Source organism: Triturus cristatus, chromosome 1_2 (assembly GCF_964204655.1).
Source record: "Triturus cristatus chromosome 1_2, aTriCri1.1, whole genome shotgun sequence".
NCBI classification, from domain to species: domain Eukaryota; kingdom Metazoa; phylum Chordata; class Amphibia; order Caudata; family Salamandridae; genus Triturus; species Triturus cristatus.
This window is the reverse complement of record NC_140580.1, coordinates 790,682,800-790,709,481: the sequence shown is the minus strand read 5'-3', so window position 1 is coordinate 790,709,481 and position 26,682 is coordinate 790,682,800. Positions and strand designations below refer to the sequence as shown.

Below are 26,682 nucleotides of genomic sequence, written 5' to 3'. Positions count from 1 at the left end.
CTGTGCACCATTAACATAACAAGACTATAGAAATTGGCTATACAGCATCTTTTGAGGCACCATGATGTAAATTTCTCTTCATCAACCATGTATGAAAGAAATAGAATGCAAGATGGACTAAATGAAACGTAGTTCAAAAAATGCAAGTGATGTCTGTAGAAACAGGTTTGCTTTGTAGAATTAATAGGATCCTATTCTCTTTCAAAAACGACCTGGGTACCTTCCAGGGCATGAGCCGAGAATCACCAACCCAGTTTGCATCCTCCCTAATAGAATAGAGCTAATTAATGATGTGGATAGATGGAGAGAAAAGAAACCTGCCGAAAGTGTTCGCACTTCTACCTTTGATGGTCAAACATGTAGAAATAAAGTACAGCAGCTATCTGTAAGTGCACGCTATAGATAATATTGCTAATCAGAAAAACTCAATTGTTATATACAGCTCTGTATCAAACGTCTGTTTTTATGCACTGTAAATAACCTGTGTTCCTGCTAACCAAATAAATGTTACTCTTTTTTCTGTTTATGAAAGGCTACATTGGCTTTTTTGCCAAATCATGTACTTCTAAGACACTCCGTATCATGAGTTTGCACTTTTGAAACTCTTTAAATAAGTGCCCGTATTTTCTAAATCTGACTTCAGGTAATTAAGTTGGTGGTACTTCTGCGGTGTTTATACATTCTGCAGGGCATATTTTATGAGATCCCCAGGAGATACTTCAAAGTTAGACAGTTTGATCATGGACCTCCTGTCAGCCATTAAAAGGAAGTTAATAGGCCGTGCCATGCGGAAGCAGACTTTGAAACAGGTAGGGTTGGAACTTTATTACTTTGTGACCCACCTCCAACATGTGATCCACTGGCTGGATGAGGGGGACAATTGGGAGAAGAGGCTCCTGAAAGGATCTCATGGGACCACACACTTCCTAAGCTGCTTACGTGTGGTAGACCTGTACCGGTGACTATGCCATTCCTGATTAGACAGGTGAGCCGAACATGGGAGCAGACAGTCTTGAGGATGCTCCATCCCGCGCTATATGTCGATCAGGGCATTGAAACTATTTGCGGCCATAGCTGAGGCGATGTCTGTGCAGAGGTGGCAGGACTGAGGTTGCGATGTCCTTAGTAATCTATATGTAGGTGGCCAGTTTATCATGTGTAAAGATGCAATGGATTCATTCACGTTAGTACCAGGGCAATATTTACAGTACACCAAGATATCAGCTACAGGCCATGAGATTCAACCTTGTTTTCCAGAAGAATCACTACCCTCATGAACGCTGACCAGTCTGTTAACATTGTCTGGCAGGCGTAGATTAATATCGCATTTGTACCGGGCAGTTAGTGAGGATCTGCCAAAAATGGTACCTAAGATGCATTGAAAGTGGGAAGAGATGTTGGGTGAGGTCCTCCTTACGCGAGAGTTGGAAAAAGTGCATATGGGTGTGTGTACTATGAGCTCTAATGCACGCTTTAACCTGATACAATATAACTTCACACACCAAGCGTATCTCTTGCCCAAAACCCTGCATGGCATTTACTGTCACGATCTGTCAAATGTCTGCAATGTGGGGCCCCTGCAGCGGACTGTGAGTATATTGTTTGGAGTTGCCTCCTAATAGCTTCTTACTGGGGAGAAGTCTTGAAGTTTAAATGTGGCAACGGAATGGGAGGTTCTGTACAACCCACAGGCGATACGGATGGGTCTGGTCCCTGGCCCGCCGAAAAAGAAACTTAGCTGCAAGTTCCTGATGCTGAGCTTGGTACTGGCTAAACAACGTATTGCTATCAAATGGATGGGGGCACACCCTCCCAGGTATACTGCGTGGTGGCGTGATATGTCCAAATGGACAGTAGCGTAGGAAGCCAGAATGAAACATGTGAGACACGATGAGCGCTTAGAGGATGATTTAGTAGCATGTTGGCAGATGTTGTTGGATCTCCAGAGTGAGATGGTTGCCAAAGTTGCAACTGCCAATGAGACACAGGGGAAACCACATTGTGTATGTGACACGAATGGGAAAAATTGTAAATGGACAGTAATGTTGGGCTATTGTGGGACAGTAGGCCCACGGCCAAGGGATAAGGAAAACAGAGTTGTATGTGCGGAACTCCAGTGCGGGGAGAGACAGCTACACCACATACTTATTTGGTATGACAACTTACGGTGGTAAGGATGTTTATAGCATTACCATATGAGCAGCTAAGAGGGTTGGGGAGAGTTTGCATATATGTGATATTTCAATCTGGTCCTGCAACTGTATATATGTCACAAAACACCAGACATTGATATAATATACAAATCATGTGAAAATCAACAAAAAGTATTTTTTTTTTAAATAATAATTTACGGATTGTTGTTTTGTACCGGTACTAGAGCTGAAGTTGCTTTTCCTACACTTGTTTTGTCAAAAGTCCTCATTTAGCTTTGCTTGAACTGTTTGAATCTTATACTCAGAACTCGTGCAAGTGGGCGAATTGTTAGGTTTTGAAAGACCCCTTGCATAACTATGATGTCTGATCAGCTTTGATAGTATTTCAAGCACCAAAAACTGGCATCTTCCGCTATCGCCAATTCCCAGTGTTAATAGGTGTTGTTCGCGACACAACAAAAACATACTCCCTTGTCCCAAACTGTTTACTGGACGAGCCTACACCTTCTATCACTGCAATCCTTCACAGAACACTCACCTCATTCCAGCTCCACTAGCAGACATAGCTCAAAAACTGCTTTTAAAACTGTGATGCTTATAATGTCAGTTAAGTTGGCTATTAATGTTCGCAAAGTTTGCTACAGGACAGTGTGTAGTTGGTTTCCTTGCACATAACTGATTTTTCCCAATGAACAGATGGCATGTTCTGCACTTTGAAGAGATTAGGATCATCGTGTCTAATGGGCTAGAGCAAATCTTGTAATCCCTCATGTTTTCAACCAATCTGAATACTTGTTTTAGGCTGTCTAGAGGTGCAAAGACTTCCTCACAATTGTTTAATTAAACTGATTACATTCGTTACTTATCCTCCTAATGCTAAGATACATGTATTTATGCTAATCAGCCGATTCATAAGCAGCTCCTGCCATTCACAGGTTAAAACCCAGACAAAGATTATACAACCTTTCTTCCTTTAGAAAATAAAAACAAGAGTATCTTTGGCCTCTGTAGCAGGGCCTTGTGCTTTAACAGAGTTTGTAAGCTAGTACCATCTAAACCATTTAAAAAAAAAAATGTTATTGTTATAATACAGGAAGATCACAAAACAGTTCTTAGCAACAGTCATCAGACATGGCAGAATAAAAATAGAAGCAATGGCATCTTCACACCGGGGAGTACACAATATGCAGTACATTTAGCTGGAACGTGAACTTGGTACCGCATACTGGCGTACTGACTGCTGTTTACATATCTAGTTAAGGCACCTATTTGGCAAACAAAGCACCAGTCACTGAGCTAGTTACAGAAACTCACAGGGGAACATGGCATCGCCGCAGAATCCTCAACATAATCACAAATGGATAGTGGGCTATAACGCACATCACAGTGGATTCATTATAACAATAATGCACATATCAAGCAGTAAATTCGGCGTGAGTGTCTAACATGTAACACAATTCTGAAAGGTAAGGACCTTTACTGCGCCAATGCCTCCGGCATGTCAGACGGGGATTCTGTTGAGCGTGCGAGAAGGTAGCCCTGTAGGGGACTCCATATATTTCTTGGCTGCGAAGCACGTGGCAACGTTTCAGCATACAGAGTCAATTGTTCTTGGCAATAGATCAAGTCATCAAGCTACTTCTTGAACTTTGGCGCCTACCTCCTACCCCATCTGCAAGCCACTCTACGCTTAGCTAACAATAATGCAATGGCGAGATATTTGCGACATGACTTGGGAATAAGTTTAGTGTAACCTAACAATACTGTTAAAGGCGTGCGTTCTAAAGTAATGGAAACCATCTGGTCTAAGGCATCGAAAATTTGGGGCCAGTATTCACTCACTCGTGGGCAATGCCAGGCCAGGTGTAAAAAGTCAGCCCCTGGGCTGCCGCATCTCGCACAACTATCTGTAGTTTTCAAATTAAATCTGAACATTTTAGCAGGGGTATAATATAGGCGTTGCAGGAATTTATAATGTGTAATGCGTAGCCTAGCACTGGCAGCTATTTGTTCTGTTTGAACGCAGCAGTATGTTCATTGGTTGTCTGTTATGTCCTAACCCAGGCTCCACCTGTTGTGTGCGTATAGTGTGGTAAAGCGTGGAGACCAGGTACCTTGGCGAAGCAGCGCGTAGCAGCAGATGTAAGGGAGCAAAGGTGGGGGGTTCTTGAGAAAACTCTGCGGTGATGGATCGTATCAGTTATAAACAAAAGGATCCACCTTGAAAAGAAGGTACTGGGGAAACTGAAAAAAAGGGGGGGATAATGGTAAGTGAGTGTCCCTAAATGTGTTAGGGCACACTCAGTGTTGTTTAAATACCCCTCACACACCAAGAATGGCCCATGGTGTCATGCTTCATCATAGGGGTCTTCCCGTCCCGCTGCGGGACGGGGCGTGCTGCGACCTACGACTACGTGGGAGCACTTTTGATGAAGTACTATGTGTGGTGTAAAGGGAGGGTCTATTGTAGTTGTGAATATATGTGTGTTAAAAAGCAACTGGCCCAAGGAGACTGAAAAAAACTTTAATTAGTCCCAAGAGGGCTGGAGCTATTAAAAACAAAAGTGCGGAGTTTGCCTACGTAATGTGTGGTTACTCCTTGTGGTTCAACATGTTTCGATGCGGAGCATCTTCATCAGGACAGGACAAAAAGATCCCTCCCAAATAGGAGCGTGTGCTTAGTAATATACAAAAGTGAAACAGATGCAATAAATGGTGCACGTATATACAATACCTAATCGTATGTATGTGAATCTGCAAAACAAGGAAAAAAAGGAATACTGAATAAAGTTCCTTAGTAGGAGATCGTAGTACCTGTAAATATAGAAAAACATAAAAACTACGCAATGTGACTTAGATTGCGTGCTTCAGCTGTAATATTAGCGTTATCTGGAAGGGGTGCAGTGACCTGTAAAAGGAAGGACAGTACAAGACACTACAGAACAAAAAACACACACTCTATGCCTAATCGTGAAAAGTTAATAGTATTCCAAGTGAGAAAAGTGGTTGAAAAACGAAAGACATACTTATATGTAAATGAGGATACTGCCTCATGAACCTAGAACGGGTAGGATCGTAATGGAGCCTCAATTCTAATGGAGAGAGAAAATAAAACAAGGGGTCACGTTGTTACCTCTGTTGACAGAAGTGCCGGGCGAAGTCTGCAAACCGGAGCTGTCTGCAAACCGGAGCTATGGCTCCGTACTTACGTGCCCTGGCTGAAAATCTCAGCTACGAGTCTGTCCCTCCCGCGGTTCCGCTGTGTAATGGAACCAGGGCGGGAGGAGTGTTTATAACGCTCGTGATTAGCTCGGAAAAAGGTTTCAGCTGGTGGCGGCGCGGTGTATAGAAGTGCTTCCGGGTCAGGGTTGAAAAGAAGACTAGACTGCGTGCATTGGATACGGAAGTGAGTAAACCAATGTTCTCCCACAAACGCGGCCGCAACTTAAGGGATATCTTGGTTCACACCAGACCACGTCTTCTTCCAACACATCAAAATACGTGTAGCCTGTTGCCACCCATCAGAGGGCATCACCCATGTGGCACGTGCAGTACGTGCTCTCTCACAAAAAAGAGTACCCAGCTCATTTTTTCAAATGGTACGTCATGGGAACAACGCAAGTTCACGAACTGCAACAGCAAGAACGTGATATATCTCATCACCTGCCCATGCGGTATGGAATATGTTGGCATGACCACGAGACAAATAAAGGTACGAATTGGAGAACACAAGAGTAATATCCGCTGCAAGAAGGGCACAACCAGAAACAAAAAAATATAAAAATATAAATATAACATTGGACATACCACATAGAGCTTCAGTGATCGAGATGAGTAAAAAGGTGTGTGGCTAATCATTCACTAATGGTAAAGTGAATCGAAAGAAGTGTATAGACATCATACAGTGTATAAACGTGCATTAATAAATGTGCATATATCCCACATTAAAAGGTGCTGACCAAATCTCAAAGATAAAAGTCAAATGATTACCTGTAGAGGGGGGACTATATATATATATATATATATATATATATATATATATATATATATATATATATATATATATATATATATATATATATATATATATATATATATATATATATATATATATATATATATATATTCACTGAAAAAACCATAGGTTTCACACATGTTATAGTTAGCTGGACATTTTACTGATAAAAAACCAATGAAATTCCCCCGTTATAGTTACTGCAGGCAACTATAACTCACGCGACCGCAATCCTCTGCTGATGCTAATACTGTATTTAGACACTTATTTGCCCATGTCTTCTTCCATTAAATTTTTGCTTTACATATATTACAAATATTTTTTTTTCATAAAGACACATATGTCATCAGCAGAAGATTGCGGCCGCGTGAGTTACAGTTGCCTGCAGTAACTATAACGGGGGAATTTCATTGGTTTTTTATCAGTAAAATGTCCAGCTAACTATAACATGTGTGAAACCTATGGTTTTTTCAGTGAATTTGCAAGGTTTTTTCAATGCCAAGTTACGTTACGCCATTCGTGGCGTGCGCGCCCAGTTAACGCAGTTCGTTCCGTGCGCGCACGGTGCGCTTCGCGCACCGTGCGCGCACAGTGAGCACGCGGTGCGCTTTGCGCACCGCGCGCCCACTTTACGCAGTTAGTGCCGTGCACGCACAGTGGTCACCGCGTGCCCACGTTAAGCGGGATGGCCATGTACACACGATGCGCTTCGCGCACCGTGCGCACATGGGGTACATATTTGGCTCATCTTTGTGAAATGTATTCTTTAATAACTTCTTACCTATAATAAGCCATGCACAAATGGTGCCCTTCGGGCACCATTTGGACACGGGGTGGGGAGAATGTGGATATTTTTTTTTTAAAAAATTTTTTTTACCGTGCACGTACGGTAAGCGTAATCGGCGATTTTCCGAAAAAAAAAAATTTTTTTTTTTTGGGCTTGGGGGTGGTTTGGGGACCCCTGTATCAATGCTGGGTGGTTAGGATCTCATTAAACTGCCTCTTTACACATTTTTGGGTTTCTTTTTTGCTGCCCAACTCAGGAAGCGAGAGAGAAAATGGCGGCCGCCGCTTCCTGGTTTCGACCGATTCGAATGTTTACTAAGATCTAAAAGCCAATCAGAATCGCGCTCGCTCACGCCACCGTACGCGTACGGTAAGCTTACGGTAAGCGCACGGTAAGCGCACCGTAAGCTGCCACAGATATATATATTGATTTAAAGGCTATTTTCTCAGAATCTACTGAACAGATTTACACCAAACCTACAAAAGGCACTTCCTTGACCTGGGGACTACCTCTCTGCCAAATTTCATTAAATTCTGTTCAGCCGTTCGGGCTGTAGCCCTGTCTAAAGGTCCTATGGAAGAATGCATGGGAAAAACGCGTTTTGGGACCCCCCTTTTATCTCAGCCCCCGCTTGACGAATCCCCCCGAGACTTTCAGGGTAGGAGCGGAGCGTAGCGCCCCACCTATTTTGAAAAATTCGCGAGGATTCGTCGACCAGCGCCAAAGTTATTCAAAATAGAATGTTGCGGATTTCCTATGGAAACGTGGTCCTAACTATAACTACCTACTGGCGACCGCCAGTAGGTAATATATATATATATATATATATATATATATATATTTATATAGATAGAGATATATATATATATATTTATATATATATTTATATAGATAGAGATATATATTCATATTTTAATAGGAGCCAGAAATAGAATTGCAGCTGAAATGATGCACCAATTCTATAAAGGAACACCTGTCCAAAGGGTACAGTGACTGATATATAGTTATAATTAAATAATGTGATATAATAATCGATTAACAGGAAGTCTACTTACCCTTCCAAGTCTAAGATCAGTCTTGGAGGAGTACTCTGTGTTTTAAAATATATATGTTCTTCCTGTAATAATAATGAGAATGCAAAACTTTTTGTGTGTTGATCAGAATGTGTAACAAAGCTTCCTAATGATAAAAACAAAGGCTATTGAGTTAGAGATAAGCCTATTTATAGTAATTGTGAACTATGTTCAAACACCTAAAGCAACGTCCGCCGAGTCTATGCTATCCCGTATTGAGGATAGACTACTAATAATAAGTGAATGACGGAGCTAGAGAACAAAAGTCTCCAACATGTGGAGTGCTAGCGAGTGTGATAATCCCCAGATCAATACAACCGGTCTACGATCTACATGAGAGGCTTTTTATCAATTCGACAATTAAATAATGGGGGCACTCGATAACATAACATACCTGAGATTAGATGAATACTGTACAACGCGGTGACTACATGGAAGTCTGTACGTCTACTGCTTCTGAAAACTGTAGCTCAGCCGAGCTGCGTGGACGAAAGCCTTTGTCTGCTTGCGATAAATGCTGTATATAGAGGTTGCAGACTGCGACCTTCAAGCCCGTTCCAAAGAAATGGCAAGAAAGAATCCCGGTCTCGCACGGAATTTGAATCGCACCCTGCCTGATTGCGCAGGTGCGGTACATAACCCGGAAGTGTGTCAGCAGAATCAGTCTTGATAAATAGAGACGGCAGCAAGCGCCATCTTAAATGGGTCATTATAGCATCTCTCTATCCAAAAAGTCGCTAGAGACAACAGGTAATCAGACTTGACAGAAACGTGAAGACTCACTTGGGAAGAAAGTCTTGATTAAAAATATATAACACAGTTTAACAGACGTATGTTTGTGAAAAGGAATGTATTAATGTGAAATAACATTTTAAAAGTAATGAATATTAAAAATCAATCAATTACAGATTCATATTAACTAAATCCATACAGTAACGAATTTAAATCAATGAATACAGATGAAAACTATTTCATTTTGCTACTCATAAAGGAGAACAAAAACAGATATTAAAGTAGTTGGTAATATGGAAACTAGAACTCCAATAATCATCTATGTATTGTTGTATCTTATTGCTTGGCTCCAGGGAATTTCACTATTCAATCCTATCTTATCAAGGGTAAAAATCCAAAACACTTCTCTGCGTTTTCGGATTTCTGTCCCAACTGGGCCGGTCATATGGATTTTCTCAAGAATGAGCCATTGAATGTCTTTTGTAGTATGGTTCAGTTCCATATAGTGTTGGACTAAAGGAGCATTGATTTTTTTGGTCCTAATGGCTGACCTGTGTTCAGAGAGACATGTAGCCATAGTGCGGGAAGTTTCCTCTACATATGTCTGTTTACACGGACATGTTCTATGTTGGTTGTTTTACAATTCATTAGAGATTGGAGACCTATGTTCATTCCATTTATAATGTGTTTTTTAGTCTCTATGGCAAATTGACATGCCAAGCATGACAAGCACTTATAATTACCTACCAAAGGGGTGGTTCCATCAAGTGTACTTTGTCTAAGTTCTTTTGCTGAAGTCGTCATACGTGACCGTGTGATCAAGTCTTTTAAGTTTTTATTTTTCAGATGTGCATATAAAGGTTTTGGTATTTGCACAGTTCTGTCCCAAGTGTTGTCGATCATAGTATCGTGCTCTTTTGTAGGAGTCACGTACGAGTCTGCTGGGATAGCATGCAATACACTGCTACATTTTAATAGCTATCATCCTAAATCACAGAAAACAAGCATACCTTTTGGCCATTTCTTGCGATTACGCAGGAACTGCACTAACTTGACTGATTATGACAATAGGGCCATTGAAATGAAATCAAAGTTCATAAATAGAGGCTATCCCAGCAGACTAGTAGGTGACTCCTACAAAAGAGCACGATACTATGATCGACAACACTTGCTTACACCTAAAGAGCCTAAACAGAACGATCGGTTAGTGTTTGTCACTCGTCACTCAACCCTGAATGAGAAGATCCGCCATATCATTAATTCGAATTGGCATATCTTAAATGCAACTAGGAGTTCTAGTTTCCAAATTACCAACTACTTTAATATCTGTTTTTGTTCTCCTTTATGAGTAGCAAAATGAAATAGTTTTCATCTGTATTCATTGATTTAAATTCGTTACTGTATGGATTTAGTTAATATAAATCTGTAATTGATTGATTTTTGATTTTATTTCACAATAATACCTTTCTTTTCACAAACATATGTCTGTTAAACTGTGTTATATATTATTAATCAAGATGTCCTTCACAAGTAAGTCTTCACGTTTCTGTCAAGTCGGATTACCGGTTGTCTCTATCGACTTTTTGGATAGAGAGACGCTACAATGACCCTTTTAAGATGGCGCTTGCTGCCGTCTCTATTTATCAAGACTCATTCTGCTGACACACTTCCGGGTTATGTACCGCACCTGCGCAATCTGGCAGGGTGCGATTCAAATTCCGTGCAAGACCGGGATTCTTTCTTGCTATTTCTTTGGAACGGGACTCGAAGGTCGCAGTCTGTACCCTCTATATACAGCATTTATCGCAAGTCGACAAAGGCTTTCGTCCACGCAGCTCGGCTGAGCTACAGTTTTCAGAAGCGGTCTTCCATGTAGTCACCGCGTTTTGCAGTATTTATCTAATCTCAGGTATGTTATGTTATCGAGTGCCGCCATTATTTAATTGTCGAATTGATAAAAAGCCTCTCATGTAGATCGCAGACCGGTTGTATTGATCTGGGGATTATAACCCTCGCTAGCACTCCACATGTCATTTGTTGGAGACTTTTGTTCTCTAGCTCCGTCATTCACTTATTATTAGTAGTCTGTCCTCAATACAGGATAGCATAGCCTCGGCGGACGTTGCTTTAGGTGTTTGAACATAGTTCACAATTACTATAATTAGGCTTATCTCTAACTCAATAGACTTTGTTTTTATCATAAGGAAGCTTTGTTACACATTCTGATCAACACACAAAAAAATGTGTGTTATCATTATTATTACAGGAAGAACATATATATTTTAAAACACAGAGTACTCCTCCAAGACTGACTTAGCCTTGGAAAGGTTAGTAGACTTCCTGTTAATCGATTACTATATCACATTATTTAATTATAACTACATATCAGTCACTTTACCCTTTGGACAGGTGTTCCTTTATAGAATCGGTGCATCATTTCAGCTGCAACTCTATTTCTGGCTCCTATTAAAATATGAATATATATAGAGTCCCACCTCTACAGGTAATCATTTGACTTTTATCTTTGAGATCTGGTCAGCACCTTTCAATGTGGATATATGCACATTTATTAATGCATGTTTATACACTGTATGGTGTCTATACACTTCTTCCAATTCACTTTACCATTCGTGAATGAACAGCCATACACCTTTTTTACTCATCTCTATCACTGAAGCTCTATGTGGTATGTCCAATGTTATATTTATAGTTTTTTGTTTGCTACCATCTTTTCACTTTGAAAATTCTACATCTCTTTTCCCCACCCCCTTTGTTTCCCCTTTTTCTACCTGTGACATATGTAAATTGTTAATTTGTAAATACATAGTAAAATGGTTTTAGATATGTAATATGTACAAAGTGTTTATAAGTAGGACTACCAACTAACATCCCACACACAACTGTACCCGTGTGTTTTATTCTTTTTTCTCTTTCCCCGTTTTTATTTTTCAGATTGTATAACCCCATGGCTACCTGATGAAGGCACAAGGCCGAAACGCACATAGAATTTACCATTAGCCGTGAAAGTCATATGAATATGTCTTTTTTCCCCTCCCCCCTCTGTCCTTTCCGTTTTCGATGTCTATATAAATGGTTATTGACATTATGTTGATGTACATATAGCTGAATTTTGTGTATACACAAATTATCTTTATATAATTATATCCAGAGACAATCATTGTCACAAATATTCAGACTATTCTCATTGTACAACACAAAATGATTTTCCCCTATTAATTGTTTTCTACTTTTGTTAAATTGGAAAAATATGATAATAAATTTTGTATTTTAACTGATATATATCGGTTTGGGTTTGTCAATGGTTGCATGAATAGTTAGTCCACTTTTTTAGCATGGTTTCCTATATGTTCTCTTCATATTAAGAAGCAATATAATACCATACGTCTGTTTGTTGTGAGGCAGCTATATAGTTAACAATGAACATGAAAACAAGCTCTTTGCCCCCCCCCATCCCTCCCACAACAGCACTCCAATTGTGCCGGAATTACATTTCCCTCCCTGAGCCCAACAACACCCAAACTGATCAATTCCGGTCAACCAAGACCAACTTAGAAGAGAGTCTTTTGGGGGATCACCCATATGAGGGGGACCGCTGGTGGGCCACAGGTACCTCCCATATCCCCAGTGCCCACAACCTGCCGCAGTAGCAGCAGGGGAACACAGGGAGAAACAGTGGGAGGGTGCTCAGCACTATGCCATGGAGAATAAGTACATATGTCAAGGTCATATAAGCTTCCCACTGTGTGACAAGAAGATGCACCAAGGGTGCTAGGTACACTTAGCTGTTGTCGTAGATTGTAGATCAAGCTGCTGATGGGATTACGGAATTGTCCCGTTGCTTACGGGGCGAAGAAACGTAGGGTAGCAGAGTGACAGCCTATGTTTGGAAGGACTTTGATCTTTGGACTGTTCCGGCTGTTTCCACTGCTACGAGGGGCCACCGGCCTCAGGAGAATGTGAAATGGAGGAATGACCATCGGAATTCCGGCGAGGTGACTGACGGTTGATGCGTCAGAGGAACTCTTCAACTTGCTGTGGGTTCACAAATATGCTTTGCTTGCCTTGGTGAGTGACCCTGAGGCGCGCCGGATACAGGAGTGCAAAGTCAATGTGTGCCTGATGGAGCTTCTGTTTCACTGTGCGGAACTCACGGCGAGCCTCCTGTACCGCCACAGTAAAGTCGAGATAGATTGTAAATTCCATGCCTTCATATGTCAATGTTTTCTTCTCGCGTGCCATCCGGAGTGTGGTATCTCTTTGCGATAGTTAAGGAGCCGTGCGACTATAGGATGTGGTGTGCTGCCCGGAGGAGGGCGATGGCCAAGAGACCGGTGTGCACGCTCCACAGTCAGGAGAGGGGAGAAGGCGTCTGCTCCAAAGGTATCGCGCAGGAGGCGTTCAATGTAGTCTTCCATACGCCCAGTGTTTGTGGTTTCCTAAATGCCTATGACGCGTATGTTATTCCTGCGACTTCTAGCTTCCAAGTCTTCGTTATTGGAGGCTATTACTTTCAGGAGCTTGTCCATTTGCGTCATTTGTTGATGTAGTTGGGACGTAGTGTCTTCCGTGTCTGAAATCCTCCTTTCTGCCTCTTTGATATGCTCATCATGCTTATCCACCTTCAGCACCAGGAAGTCAAAGCAACTGTTCATCGTGTCCATCTTGCCTGACAAGACGAGAGACTCTGCTGCATTGCCAGTAGCAATGTTTTTACCTCATCATCAGAAGTGGAAGATTGTGCTTGGGAAGAGTCCTCAGCGTTTTGAGCTAATTCCTCCGTGCATGAACGAGTAACTGTCTTCTTCGCATCAAAAACAAGCTTGGATTGCCTGCCCTCTGGCTTTCCCATGTTGGCATGTGGAGGTTGAGTGGGCCTTGCGCCCTAGAGTGCCGTCTGCACTCTGTCTAAGCCACGCTGTATAGTAATCAAAAGAGGGCCCCAGGACCTGGTCCAGAGAATGCGCCACCCAAACCGCATGAAGAATGGAAGTAGTAGGAGGCAGCTGGTTGTTATGTCCAGACTTTTAGCAGGTGATGCCGGACTAAAGCGAGCACAGCGTCACAGCATGAGTGGGACAAAAGGTCTGTACATTAGGTAGTGTGTTAAGCGTCAGGCGTGGGCCACCACCAGTGGGATACTCTGGATTCTTGTCGCGGGACAACTTAAGCGCCACCGGGGTGGTTAAGAGGAGCAGTGCCTGGGACAGCTTGCGGCCTCCGACAACAGCGCAGGCTCCTATAATGTTCATTGGGCCTTGGTGTTGGAGGAGCAGAAACTTTGTTGCAGATTGCCCTGGGAGTCTGAAGATAGGAAGGGTGGTATCTCCCCACCACGGACGTAGGTCGCAGGCGACGGCTCCTCACAGCGCTGCACAGAACTCAAATGGGGCTGGAGCAGCAGCGTGTCCGCTTCTTCTGATAGTGTTTGGTGATGAATAGCGCTCTTGGTCGGGTGGGCGAAGGGCAGATATTGGTGAGGGTTCGAGTCCGTGTCCAGGCCGTGATATGGGAATGTGGTTGCCGCACGCACTCACCGTGGACGTCCGGGCGAGCCACGCGATGTAGTCGTCCCCGAAGCTTCCATGATATAACTGCCGAGATATCAGGGAGCTGATGGTGTGGGGTTTGCCCCGATGGGCTGTGGGTCCGTTGAAGAGCGCGGAGTGAGCAGCTCCTGTGCACTGGCGCTAGCTGGCTCCCCAGGACCGTGGCCCAGCGCCATGTGTGAGGCCGGGAGCTTGGTTGGCTGCAAGAGCCGCAGGGGGCACCCGGCAGCCTCACGCCCGTCCCTCGCTGCAGCCAAGAGTCCGTTCTATGGAGGATACCTGGTGTCTGAGGAGGCGGAATCCGACATTGAAGCGGGAGGGCACCTTGCCACGCTAGTAGCAGACGTTGTGGGCAGTTTTCTTCCGGTTTGAAGAGGAGAAATGTAGGATTATGAGGGCGAGCTACCGGAGCCTCACAGAGGAGCGGCCATTATGGTTGTGCGCCCCCTAGTACCATCTAAACCATGCTTTAGTATTTGAGTCCTAAACTATGTACATATAGTGAAGCTTCACTGATTATAACAATTTTCCATGATCTTGATATAAGATTACCTAATGTGGTTTAGAGTTTGTGAGCTCTCAGAAACCATCATGAGTTCCAGAGTCCAATGACTTTGCAGTTTCCAGACAACGTAACAATAGAATTCTGAGGACATTGGATCCAGGAGGGTTCGGGGTAACAGAAAGTGGCTTTTTAATGGGAGCCTACTGGTGTGACTACTCAAGATTTAAGTAATGAAGTCACAATATAATGAAGATAGCTATTATAGCTTTTTTCGATATCTGAATTTTGAGATTTTGTAGCATTGTAAAGAACATCCTTTTCTACCAATTAAAATAGAAAGGGCCTAGTTTGGAAAATAATAAGTGCGAGTGCCCAGAACATGTCTGAAACCTGCTGCCTGTGTTGCTCCTTGACTGAGTTGCTAAATATCAAGGCTTCGTAGTCTTGATTCAATTTCATGCTCCTTTCATCCATCGCCATACCGTCCTTGCCCTGTTATCTCACTTTTGCATCATCTTTTTTTAACCTAATTTCTCCCTTTGTCACAGTATATCTGTCTTTCGCTTCCTCCATCTTTCCAGTTTTTGTGTTTTCGCTCTCTTACTGAGTCAGTCTTATGCAGAATAATAAGTGATGGTCCCCAGAAATGAGTGCCCGTGGACCCCACCTGCAGCACTGGCTCAAATTAGGTATGGATAAAAGGAATCTTTTCATCACCTTTGAAGCATAAAGGATATATTGGCCCTGTAAAGATTAAAACCTGTGACCTGCAGATCAAATGCACATTTTGTCAGTGAGTGCTTAGGTCGGCAAGCTATGTTCTGTAGTAGGGGATCTCTGTTATAGTCATAATCTAGTGAATAGTCCCACCCATGTGCGTGGACCCCGGAGCAATAAAAAATAATCTCTAAAGGTGACAAATCATGCAGACCTGCATACACCTTTAAGAGAGAATTTAATTTAAAGACAGATAATGAAGCCTATACCCACAGGCTACACTGTCCAGTACTTCAACTAGAATTCCACCAACATCCACAAACAGCACTGCCTGTCCAGCTTTTCTCCACATAGGAAAAAACCTTGCCTCTACCAGCAAAAGCCTCTGGAATGATAGAGAGGAAGGAGTGGACAGACAAGCCCCATAGGCTGCCATTATGTGGCTTAAAACAGGATACTGTGCCTTTAAGAAAACTTTCCAGGTTTCCAGAACTTTCCCCAGTATCCCAGAATGCCCAGCAGGTCCCATTTACTTTCAGTTCTTTTTTCCGGCTCCTGCTAGCAGGACCCTGGAGCATTGAGCTCTCCCCTTTTCAAGGGTTTATTGTAGTTTTTTGTCAATTTTTGTCACTTTTTCAAGTGCTTAGTGGCTGGTACTGTCAACATGCCTGGCTTGTTTGACAAGTGCCCGGAATGTGGTAGAAAGAAGGCTAAAACTGATACACACGAGGTGTGTATAGGTTGCCTTCCCCAGTCCCACGTGCCTGAAGGCTGTGATATTTGCCACTCGTTCTCTGCCAGGACCCTGAGGGACAGAATGAAAATCAGTCTTCAAATCCTGGAGGAGAGAAGGCTGAAGGCACCAGGTGGGTCTGGAGGGGCTGATTTGGCCCATACTGAGGCCTCTGGGGGGCTCCCCAGGGGCAGGAAGACCAGTAAGCGTTCCCACTCCCCATCGACGGCGACGGCGGCGTCGAGGAGGATGACCACCATCTGTTCGCCCTCTCCCCAGGGCAGGCTGACCTCTCCCCAGGGCTCTGGGGAGAAGCGGCGTCGGCGGTCGACGTCGAGGGACCTGAATAGGCCGCCGTCGACTACATCGGCGTCTTCGGCGACGACGCCGTCTACGGCGGCTTCCAGCAGTCGGCGTCGAGATCAGACCCGGCGTCGGCGCTCGCCGTCGGGGGGAGATCGCCGTTCGCCGTCGGTGAAGAGGAGACGGTCGACGTCGCTGTCGAAGAGAAGATCGACGTCGAGACGCTCGAGGTCAAGAAGATCGCCGTCGAGGCGCAGATCACCGTCGAGGCGAAGGTCGCTGTCGAGACAGAGGTCGACGTCGAGGCGGAGGTCGCCGTCGAGGCGAAGGTCGCCGTCGAGGCGAAGATCGACGTCGAGGAAGAAAGAGTCATCGGGATCGGTGTACTCTGTGGTGTATACGCCTCCTCGGATGCCTACGCCACCGCCTCCTCCACCTCCGACTCCGCCTCCACCACCTCCGCCAACACCACCGCCGCCACCACCACCACCACCGCCTCCACATCCGCGGCCACTGCCTCCGCCGCCCCCACCTCGGTCGTTGCCACGCACTCCATTGGGACTGCCGGCGGTTCCCCCGCGGTCGGTTTCCCTTCCGAGGTACCCGACTCCGCCGCAGGGGACTCCGAAGCCACGACGCCCGCTAGACCGGCGGGCAGACCGAAGCCGAAGAGGTCGCGCTCCCGCTCTCTCAGGAGGAGAAGATCACGGAGCCATGGACGGTCATCTTCGGACTCAGGACGACGCCGTAGGAGGCACAGGTCCGGGTCGCATACGCGATCCTCGACCAGAGATTTTTCCCCGACGCTGTCGGACTCGCCGGGGACTAGGGTGTCTCCGGTGGACGATTTGGTCTCTTTCCAAGAGGTGCTGTTGAGAGGGGCAGCAAAGTTGGGTATCACGGTGACGGTTCCAACACCCACGACGTCCGTGATATTCGAGACACTTCATAAGAAACATCTGTCTCGCCCTCTACTGCCCCTTGTACCAGGACTGGTGGAACCCGCGTTGGAGCTGTTCCTCACTCCCGCGGTGACGAAGGCCGCCCCCTCCAGGCTCATGAAAAAGTATAGGGCCCCGGAGTCGGACCCTACCTTTTTAGGGTGGACCCGAAGCCGGATTCGGTCATCGTGACGGCGGCGAGGAAACAACATGCGACCGCCCCTTCATCGATGGTTCCGCCTGACAAAGAGAGCCGCTGGCTGGATTCTGCGGGCAGGAAGGTGTGTGGGACCGCCGCCATCACCATGAAGGCGGCGAGTGCAGGGGCTTTGTTGGGCCGTTACGACCGGGCCCTGTGGGAGTCCCTGCAGCAGTATGCGAACCTGCTGCCCCGGGACAGGAAGGAGGACTTCTTGGAAACAGTGCGTGAAGGCATGCTGGTTTCTAATCAGGTGATCGGCGCGGCGGCGGATGTCTCCTTGTTGGCCGCCCACGCCTACTGCCATGGCGTCCACCAGAGGCGGCATTCGTGGCTGCGCCTGACGTCCCTCAAACCAGAGGCGCAGCACAGAGTGGCCAACCTGCCCTTCTCGGGGGAAACCCTGTTTGGAAAACATGCGGATGATGAGATGGCCCGCATGAAGGCGGAGGCGGAAACCCTGACGGCCGTCGGGTTGGAGAAGGCCGAGAAGAAGAAACGCCCGTTCCAGAGGCGGTTCGGGTCTTCGGGCAGAGGGCGTGGGCAGAGTTCGGGACAGCAGCAGCACCAACCGCAGCAGTTCCGGAAGCCCTTCCAGAAACGCCAGAGGGGTAGAGGAGGCCAGCAGGCGACTACCACTACCAAGGGCCCGGCCGGATCTCGGCCCTGAGCGGCTACTTCCCCCTCAACCGTTACCCACTCCAGTGGGGGGAAGCATTCAACTTTTTCCGGCAGAGTGGAGAAAAATTACTCAGGACAAGTGGGTGCTGAATATTGTTTGCAATGGATACAGTCTTCGGTTTATCAGCCCGCCTCCAGCGATTCCGCCGGTCAGCTCTCGGTTCCAGCTGAGAGAGCTCCAGGCGGAGGCAGACATCTTGTTGAGAAAGAAGGCGGTAGAAGAGGTACCTCTGTCTCAAAGGGGAAGAGGTCTGTACTCTCGGTTCTTCCTCGTTCGCAAGAAGGACAAGAACGAGTTCAGGCCCATTCTGGATTTGCGACAGGCAAACAAATGGATTCGCAGAGAGAAGTTTCGCATGCTATCGTTGCACCAGATTTACCCTCAGCTGCAACGGGGAGACTGGCTCTGTGCCATAGATCTACAGGATGCGTACTTCCATGTGCCCATAGCACGGAAGCACAGGAAGTTCCTGCGATTCCAAGTCGGCGCCAATCACTATCAATTCACAGTACTGCCATTCGGGCTAAAGTCTGCGCCCAGGACCTTCTCGAAGTGCATGGCGGTGGTGGCGGCACATCTGCGAAGGAACAAGGTTTTTGTCTACCCGTATCTGGACGATTGGCTGATCAAGGCTTCATCCTTCTCGGAAGCGCAAGATCACTTCCAATGGACGTGCGCTCTCTTGCACAAGCTGGGGTTACACGTCAACATGTCCAAATCGGTCCCGACCCCGGTCCAGTGCATACAGTACCTGGGAGCCTCCATCGATACGCGGTCAGCAAGCGTGTCTCCTTCGGAGGAGAGACGGTTATCACTCCTTCGAAGGCTCAGGACCTCAGGACTGCTCCATCGACGACAGTGAGGAAGGTGTCTTCTCTACTGGGATCGATGGCCTCCTGTATCTTCCTCACGCCTCACTCTCGGCTACACATGAGACCACAGCAGGAGTGCTTGGAGGATCAGTGGGATCAGAGGACAGGCTCTTGGGACGACAAGATACGACTGTCGCTGCATGCTCTTCAGTCTCTGAAGTGGTGGTGTTCGGCGGACAACCTCCTCAAGGGGGTTCCCTTCCACAAGGACATTCCCACGACGAGTGTCGTGACGGATGCGTCTCTCCAGGGCTGGGGAGCGCATTCCGGGGACTTGCAGATTCAAGGAAAGTGGTCTGCTTTGGAATCGACGTACCACATCAATTTCCTGGAACTCAGATCTGTCTTCCTGGCACTGAAGGCCTTCCTTCCGTCCTTCCAGACCAACTCGCTGCTGATACAGACGGACAATACAACCACGATGTATTACCTCAACAAGCAGGGGGGGTCGAGATCGCGCACTCTGTCGCAGGAGGCGCAGGCGATCTGGCGCTGGCTGCTGGCTGCTGGCCCGAGGACTGACGATTACGGCCACGCATCTGCCAGGGGTGCAGAATTCTCAGGCGGACGCCTTGAGCAGGCTGATTCAGGAAAACCACGAATGTGTCATAAACGACGAAGTACTAGGAGAAGTCTTCGCAAGGTGGGGGACTCCAGACGTAGATCTGTTCGCCACCGCCGAAAACAGCAAATGCCGAGACTTCGCATCCAGGTACTACCAGCGGGGGACGCTGGGGAATGCGCTATGGATCGATTGGTCGAACAGCTTTCTGTACGCTTTTCCACCCATTCCCCTGATTCCGGCAGTGCTCATCAAGCTGTCCCAGTCCAGGGCGCGGATGATCCTGATCGCCCCGGAGTGGCCCAGGCAGTGGTGGTTCACGGACCTACTTCACCGGTCTCTCCTTCCTCACATGCGGTTGCCGTGCAGGCCGGACCTTCTCACGAAGTTCGGGGGCGGATGGTGCACCCCAACCTCTCGTCTTTGATTTTGGCGGCATGGCTCCTGAAATAGTGCAATATGGCCATCTGAATCTACCAGACGATTGTATGGACATACTGAAGGAGTCTAAACGACCTTCCACTAGGACATCCTATGCTTACAAGTGGAAGAGGTTCTGTATCTGGTGTAAGTCCAAGAACTTTGATCCGACGACATGTAAGGAAGATGTCGTCCTTCCGTACCTTTTACATCTGGCGCAGTCTGGCCTTAATTTCCATTCCATTAAGGTTCATCTGGCTGCTTTGACTGCTTACAGGAAATGCCCTTCACAGACTTCCTTCTTTCAGATCCCTGTGGTCAAGGATTTTTTGGAAGGCTTGAAGAAAGTGTTTCCTCCCGTCAGACTTCCCTCGCCTTCTTGGGACTTGAATGTGGTGCTTTCCAGACTGATGAAGGAGCCTTTTTAACCCATTCACAAGGCTTCATTGCAGCACCTATCCTGGAAGGCGGCGTTCCTAGTGGCCATTACATCGGCCCGCAGGGTGAGTTAACTTCAGGCATTATGTTGTCAGGAACCTTATACTGTATTTCATGCTGCTAAGGTTGTGATGCGTACTCACCCTAAATTTCTTCCTAAGGTTATCTCTGACTTTCATGTCAACCAGACTATAACTTTACCTACGTTCTTTCAGAATCCCTCTTCGCCAGCGGAAAGGTCTCTCCATTCCCTGGATGTTCGGAGGGTGTTGAAATTTTATCTGGATAAGACCAAGGATATTCGTAGGTCTGACCAATTGTTTGTTAATTATGGCTCAGTCAGGACTGGTCTTGCGACCTCTAAGCAGTCCATTTCTCGGTGGATTGTGTCCTGCATACAATTGTGTTATCAAAAGGCTAATAAGACCTTAGGGGGTAAACCTAAGGCTCATTCCACCAGGGGCAAAGCTGCCACGACGGCTTTGCTGCGTAATGTTCCGATTGCGGAAATCTGCAAGGCGGCCACTTGGAAGTCGGTCCATACCTTTGCTGCGCATTACTGTCTGGACACGGATGCCAGGGCAGATGCTCAGGTTGGGCAGGCTTCGCTGCAAAATTTGTTCGCACAGTAGTGGTAGTGTCTTGTGTGTTCTCCACCGCTTTTGTTGTGTGGGGATGGGCTTGCCATTCTATTCACTAGATTATGACTATACACAGAGATCCCCTACTACAGAAGGAGTAGTTTTTTTTCTGTAACTCCAGTTCTGTAGTAGGCGTATCTCTGTTATAGTCATAAGCGCCCGCCCTCCTCCCCGGTGGAGAGATACTTATTCATATGTAGAATGCTACAGGTCTGGCGTGCTACGCCTTCAAAAAGAACTGAAAGTAAATGGGACCTGCTGGGCATTCTGGGATACTGGGGAAAGTTCTGGAAACCTGGAAAGTTTTCTTAAAGGCACAGTATCCTGTTTTAAGCCACATAATGGCAGCCTATGGGGCTTGTCTGTCCACTCCTTCCTCTCTATCATTCCAGAGGCTTTTGCTGGTAGAGGCAGGGTTTTTTCCTATGTGGAGAAAAGCTGGACAGGCAGTGCTGTTTGTGGATGTTGGTGGAATTCTAGTTGAAGTACTGGACAGTGTAGCCTGTGGGTATAGGCTTCATTATCTGTCTTTAAATTAAATTCTCTCTTAAAGGTGTATGCAGGTCTGCATGATTTGTCACCTTTAGAGATTATTTTTTATTGCTCCGGGGTCCACGCACATGGGCGGGACTATTCACTAGATTATGACTATAACAGAGATACCCCTACTACAGAACTGGAGTTACAGAAAAGAAACTACTCCTTATTGCCATTCACTTTCTGAGAAGTCTATACGGATTATGAAAAGTAATTCAACCACACTTGGAGGACTTGCATGTTCACTAGCATTGTTTTGTAACTGAGCATCATCTTCCCCAGAGTTTGTTTAAACTCTGATAACAGAGGTGTCAGAGTATTGGATAGGGTTTTTATCTCTAAACAGCCTTGTGGTGGTTAAGAGTGTCTGTGATGGAATAAATGCAGCAGAGGACAGTAAACCTCCTCTGTGAATGTACTTTAACTTAAAGACCGCATTTGCATTTTAAAATTAACAAGACTGTAACAGGTCCCACATTCTAGCCTAATCCTGGGGTGGAAGTTAAAATTATCTCCTCCAGAAGTTTATTATTATAACAATAACTGTGCTGGAGTAAATTCTGCTAAAAAAAGATTCTTCTTTGGTGTTCCATTTTTCTTTCTCTGGATATCGGCAAGCCCCTAATCAGAAATTACATTGGAGCACTTACATTCCCTTCTTCTCTCCAAGAGAGTCGAAAATTTTACTTTTTTGTGAGTGGGATATTAATGAAATTTGTATTAGAAGGGACGTAGACTTAATCACTGCCAAACATGTAGGGAATAAATTAATTTTAATTTGCGATGGACAGCCTCTGTCAACTCTAATCTTCTTAAATTGTAAAAATCTCAAGATTAATTTGACTCAATATTTAAATTTAAGTGTTACTCCTTTGTCCCGACTGTTTCAAATTCTCCACAACGTGTTATCAAGTAATGACATAAATGGCTTCAGAAGCCATTATTTCAGAGCAGAGTACTTTGCACAACTGCATGTGTCCTACACCTCCTTCTTAAGTTATAAACATCTCACAAGAGTAAGTTGATTCAGTATCTCACCTGATGAGTATGCTCTCCACAGTTTTTTTTCTGGTGAATGGTGTGGATCGGATTCTACATTTCCTATTTTTGACTCCTTGCCTTGATAGCCTTTTATATATTTCATGTATGTACTGTTTTTTTACTCCAAGGGACGAGAGTACTTAAACCCTCAGACTCGACCACACACCTCACAATTACCTCCAACACCGTCTTGGTGCGCCTCAGCTTTCTGGCTCTGGTCGGCACCGGGAGTGCCAACTGGAGCGCGGCATGGATCCCAATTGCGTTTATGGCAATAATGGAGGGGACATCCAGCCTTCGAAGCCAAAGCAGCATTCAGTGTCGGCAAAGCCATCGATACGTGCGCAGCCTGCAACACCAAGCAAACCATCGGCGCCGCTTGCCATTTTGTTGGCGGCAAAGTCATCGAAGTCGACTAGACATATGGTGTCGAATACATAACAGCATCGATGTCAACGCATAAAAAGACATCGGCATCAAAGCCATCCGCGACAATAGCTTAGGCTCCACAGGAGCTAAAAAAAAAGTTTGAAAGGACTCGCCACATCACAGTGTTAAAGCTGCAGCCAACCCCGAGACGGAGGGAAATGTTTTTAAAAACTTACATGGACTTATGATAAGAAAAAGACTTTTGGAGGCTGAACATTTACAAGAAAAGTCAAGACACAAAAGGATGAGGCATGACATTGTCCAAACCCAACCTCCTTCTCCGAAGAGAACTATGGAACACAAAGGAGCTAACCCTATGCCACTTGACACTTCACCACAATCCATGTCATCAGTTTCAGCACACACAGGCAACAGAGACACAGGTAGTCCTGCACATTACACTTAGGGAGTGCCCTCAGATAGTCCAAATTCATGGGACACCCATGGCATCATTCCAACATACCCAGACATAGACGTACTGACACCAGTCAAGGCATCACCACCAGATGACACTACTTCTTATCATAGTGTGCTCCAGCATGCAGCAGACCCTCACACATTTCAGATGCACACCACAGAGGAGGAAGGAGACTTTTTAGTAGAGACACTCTCCAAGATTGAGTGCTCAGTGCAGTATTTGCCCATGATAGGGTCAATGCTTCAAGTGTCCACAGAAATATTTAAAAACCCAGTTAAAACAAGGGTAATAACACCTTATATTGAGTGACAATACAAACTGTCACATAATGATCCGCTCTATATCTCTATATTAGGGGACATCCTGCAGCAGATACCCTAGTAGTCACAACAGCTACGAAAAGGGCAGCTTCCCATAGTGCAGGTGATGCACCTCCTCTAGATAAGGAGAGTAAGCGAATAGACACAGAAGGCAAACAAATGGCAATAGGATATATCAATTTTAGACGCATAACCAATTCAGTTGGTCTACTCTCACATTATAACGGAGCAACCTGGGATGACATAGAAGAACTGCTACAACATCTCCCAGATCAGTACAAACAAAGAGCTGAGGAATTACTGTTGAGGTCAAACAAATCTCCAGTGCAACTATTCACCGTGCCTTACACAGTGTGGTAACACTGCACTAGGGATCAATTCCTCAATCCTTTTATGCTTCGCTAAATATATGGGGCTTTAAACCTGAGGTTCAGCAGCACCTCTTAAACGTCCCTTTTGACGGGGAACACGTCTTTGTCTCAGAGGTGGGTACCCAATTAGAAAAAATAAAAAGGCACTGAAACTGTGAAATTCATTGAATCCTTGTAGTTCACATCACCTAGACAGCAGTCCTTTTGCAGGTTTCAGGGCAGGGTGCAGCCAAAACCATGATCACTGACACACAGTCCTATCGGAAACAACAGCTGGCATACCACCAGCAGACTGCTAGGGGGTACTATAGAGGTGGATACAAAGGAGGTAGTAAAAAAGGTAAAGGTAAAGGTACTCCCGGAAAGAGAGCCTCTACCTCAAAACGATTCCCCACAACTTCCCTTGATCACACTTCTCCTGTCAAGGCGAGACTACAACAGTTCCATCAACTCTGGCCCGCATTAACATCCGATCAGTGGATGCTGTCCATGTTCGGCACGGATACTGCCTAGAACTTACCTCACAACCTCCAAACTTACCACCACGCAGAAAAATACTCAACCCTCAACATCTCCACCTTCCAAAAGAGGAGACAAAATCTCTACCTTTGAAAAACGCCATAGAGCCAGTTCCAAAAGAACACCTCGGAAAAGGCATGTATTCTCTATACTTTTTGATACCCAATCAATACATATTATTGGAACACTTCCATATGGTAACACTGCAGGATGTAATCCCTGTGCTTCAGAAAGGTGAATTCATGGCAGCACTCGACTTGAGAGACGCTTACTTTCACATCCCCATTGATCCAGCACATCGTTGGTACCTCAGATTCAAGGTAAGTCAATATCTATACCAGTTCAAGGTGCTGCTCTTTGGGTTTACAACAGTTCCAAAAGTCTTTGCCAAATGCCTGGGAGTTGTAGCAGCTCATTTGAGAAGACACAGCATTCATGTCTTCCCATACTTGGAGGATTGGCTGTTAAAGAGTTCAAGCAGACAGAAATGCCTGCAAGATACACAGACTACCATCAACTTACTGCACAAATTGGGTTTCATAAGCAATGCAACAGAATTCCACTGACAGCCTCTCCAGATACTAACATATCTGGCAGCGACCCATAACGTTGGTACAGCCAAAGCATATCCCACAGACCAGAGGGTTCTCAGTCTCCAGAATTAACTGTCTCTTATTCAGCCAATCGTCGCCTGCCAGTCAGAGTAGTTCTGCTCCTCTTGGCATGATGGCATCCTGTATAGCGATTGTACCACTCTCTAGGCTTCACATGCATCCCCTACAAGAGTGTCTAACATCTCAGTGGTCACAAGCGGAGGGCAGTTTAGAGGATCTATGTTGATTTTCCCCACGGTCAGTGGTGGAACACAGCCAGTCTACTCAAGGGCATACCTTTTTTGGACCCAAAACCACATGTGACATTTACCACAGATGCTTCACTCTTAGTATGGGGATGGCATATGGAGAATACTGCGGTCCAGGGTGTATGGACTAATCAACAGCAAACGCTACACATCAATGTACTAGAACTTGTAGTGAATCATATAGCATTAAAAGCCTTTGTTACCACTGTAACTCAGAAGGCAATGTATTACATACAATAGCAGGGGGGGCACCCGTTCTATACAGTTGTGTCTCTTGCCGCAGGAGATTTGACATTGGGCTTTTTGCTATCACATCCACCTCCTCACAGAATATCTCCTGGGAGTGGACAATTCAGTAGCAGTCCTTCTAAGCAGGAGGCAGCAACTAGTTCACAAGTGGAAACACAACCCCGAGAACTTTGCTTCCTCTATTGCGGAACACCAGACGTAGACCTATTCTCCACCGCAGAAAACTCAAAATGCCGATGCTTTGCCTCCATGCATTACCACTCACAGTCCAAGGCAATGCACTGTAGATGAATTGGTCAGGGATATTTACCTACACTTTTCCACTTCTCCCACTCATTTTCTTGTAAAGAAACTCAGACATCCCTCAAGATGATCTTAGTCGATCCCACTTGGGCAAGACAACCGTGGTGCACAACCCTGTTGGACCTTTCTCTAGTACCTCATGAGAAGCTTCCCAACACACCAGACCTTCTCACTCAGAGCTGAGGTGGCAAAGTCATACAACCCAACCCCAAACAACTTGTCTCCTGATGTCATAGAATTTGACCTGCCTCCAGAGTGTATTGACATTCTTAAGGAAGTAATGCATCCCAACA

General features: G+C 45.6%; 1 protein-coding gene across 2 annotated transcripts in view; it reads left to right on the top strand.

The window, feature by feature from the left end:
• The window catches only part of CEP104 (centrosomal protein 104), a 726,468-nt gene that overhangs the window by 166,150 nt on the left and 533,636 nt on the right, over window positions 1-26,682 (top strand). The window lies entirely within an intron of this gene.